This window comes from Solanum tuberosum, unplaced genomic scaffold (genome assembly GCF_000226075.1).
Source record: "Solanum tuberosum cultivar DM 1-3 516 R44 unplaced genomic scaffold, SolTub_3.0 scf00800, whole genome shotgun sequence".
NCBI lineage: Eukaryota > Viridiplantae > Streptophyta > Magnoliopsida > Solanales > Solanaceae > Solanum > Solanum tuberosum.
Genome location: NW_006239709.1, coordinates 102,152 through 105,117, shown reverse-complemented (window position 1 = coordinate 105,117; position 2,966 = coordinate 102,152). Strand labels below are relative to the sequence as shown.

Below are 2,966 nucleotides of genomic sequence, written 5' to 3'. Positions count from 1 at the left end.
AAAAATATATTTTAGCTGTAATAGCTTGATTGTCGCTAAACATGTACTTTTAATGACAATTAGCTCTCTTTGTAAGTGTCCCTAAAGTCTATAGTAAAATTGAATCTAATGACAATTAACTAATGTCGGTAAATGCTTTAGCACTCTTTGTTAATGTTTATATTTATTGCCGCTAAAAATCATTTTTGTTATATTGGATAGAAATTAAATTTTTGTTTGATTATTACCATTTATTACGTAAGATTTATATTGATACTTAGTGTACTTACTAGATTTATTAGCAATTTTTTTTAAACGTAACTTGCAACATTAAATTAAATCCATATTTATTAGTATAATCTTACATTTGAATTGTGAAGTTGACTTTTTAGTTTTATAAGACAAATTACATTAATTACATAATTAAACATTCATATTTAGTTTGAGTTATTTTAAGGTTGTCAGTAGTTTAGGAATAAAACTAATAATTCTCGTCGAATTTACGAGTGTCTTTAATACTTTTCTCTAAAAAAATTGTATGATATAGTCTGAAATTAAATTAATATATACAAGTATTCAAATTCCTATAGAGTGCAACATAAAATTTCAATAAGAAAAAATAATATTGGATTTAATAGTATGAAAAAATAAAATTGGATCTAATAGATATAAAAATGAAAATATTATATTGGGAAAATGCATAAGTACCCCCCCCAACAACCTATGCCCGAAATTTCAGACACTTATACTATACTAAGGTCCTACTTACCCCCCCCCCCACTCCAGACTTATTTTATAAATAATTTTCTATCCCTTTTAGGCCGAAAAGGGGTAGAAAATTATTTATAAAATAAGTCTGGAGTGGGGGGGGGGGTAAGTAGGACCTTAGTATAGTATAAGTGTCTGAAATTTCGGGCATAGGTTGTTGGGGGGGGTACTTATGCATTTTCCCTATTATATTATGAACAACAGTAGTAGTCGAAACATTAATAAATTTCATGCCTATTAAAAAATAATAATTGACATGACTATTTTACTGTTCTATCCATATTAACTACGTAATGTTTAATATTAAATCTTGAAAAATGAGTTGGAGAATAAATAATTAATGCTAACGTTAGTAATGAAAAATAATAAATTTTTCTTTTCTTGATATATTAAAAGTGACAAATAAAAATAAAAATCTATTTTTAAAATAATGAGTGTAAAAAATGAACAAGGAGAGTATATCATAATTGAAATTGTTAGGTGCGCACGGGCGTTCTTCATCTAGTTCAAATATAGTTTTGACCATATATTATCTCTTAATTTTCTTTGCACTTTCATTTATTTGGCTATTCATTTTTCAAAAGTTCCACATCATCAGACATCAATATCTAGCAGGTCCAATAAAAATATAACACCCTTCTCAACACGGCTAAGACAGATTGGAAAATGACAACATTTTCTCAAAGAAAAACAAAACAACCCAAATTTGCAACAAAGACATAACGAATCATCGTAACGTCTAAGACTGAGAATTGTTGGATATGGTCCACTACTGTATAGATGAGAATTGAGAACCAGACATGTCTGTATCATACACTAAAGAGTGGTCATAATCAATTTGTGATAACAAAACTATTTTGGCCACTTTGATTAAGTCCTTGCTTGAATTAGACCTCTAACACAAAAGAATCCAAAATTTGACAAGAGAATGACAACATTTTTTCCTCCTATAGCAGCCAAATTAGCAAATTTGGAAAAAAACGCATTTCCTGTTGGTCTTTAATTAGTATAAGTTACGTACAATATCAAATCCTATGAATCCAAAACAATAAACTCAAAATATGATGATGGTTTCTAGCAAAACATTCTCTTCGCTTCAGTTTTTCACTCTTTTGTACCTCTTTACAGTTACTTTTGCTTCCACTGATGAAGCAACTGCCCTCTTGAAATGGAAAGCAACTTTCAAGAACCAGAATAATTCCTTATTGGCTTCATGGACGCCAAGTTTTAATGCATGCACGGACTGGTATGGAGTTATATGCTTTAATGGGAGGGTAAACACGTTGAATATTACAGATTCTAGTGTCATTGGTAACCTGTATGCTTTTCCGTTTTCATCCCTCCCTTTTCTTGAGAATCTTAATCTTAGCATGAACAATTTCTCTGGCACCATTCCACCTGAGATTAGTAATCTCACTAATCTCGTCTATCTTGACTTGAACAGCAATCAGATTTCAGGAACAATCCCACCACAAATAGGATCACTAGCCAAGCTTCAGATCCTCCGTATATTTGACAACCATTTAAATGGTTCTATTCCTGAAGAAATAGGTTACCTAAGGTCTCTTACTAAGCTCTCTTTGGGTAGCAACTTTCTTACTGGTTCTATTCCTGCTTCATTGGGGAATTTGAACAACTTGTCCTTTCTGTTTCTTTATAATAATCATCTTTGTGGCTCCATTCCTGCATCATTGGGGAATTTGAGCAACTTGTCTGGTTTGTATCTATATAATAATCATCTTTGTGGCTCCATTCCTGCATCATTGGGGAATTTGAGCAACTTGTCTGGTTTGTATCTATATAATAATCATCTTTGTGGCTCCATTCCTGCATCATTGGGGAATTTGAGCAACTTGTCTGGTTTGTATCTATATAATAATCATCTTTGTGGCTCCATTCCTGCATCATTGGGGAATTTGAGCAACTTGTCTGGTTTGTATCTATATAATAATCATCTTTGTGGCTCCATTCCTGCATCATTGGGGAATTTGAGCAACTTGTCTGGTTTGTATCTATATAATAATCATCTTTGTGGCTCCATTCCTGCATCATTGGGGAATTTGAGCAACTTGTCTGGTTTGTATCTATATAATAATCATCTTTGTGGCTCCATTCCTGCATCATTGGGGAATTTGAGCAACTTGTCTGGTTTGTATCTATATAATAATCATCTTTGTGGCTCCATTCCTGCATCATTGGGGAATTTGAGCAACTTGTCT

At 32.0% G+C, this 2,966-nt stretch overlaps 1 pseudogene; it reads left to right on the top strand.

Annotated features, from left to right (window-relative positions):
- The first annotated feature begins 1,754 nt into the window (after nt 1–1,754).
- The window catches only part of LOC102585047 (probable leucine-rich repeat receptor-like protein kinase At1g35710), a 12,843-nt pseudogene continuing 11,631 nt past the window's right edge, over nt 1,755–2,966 (top strand).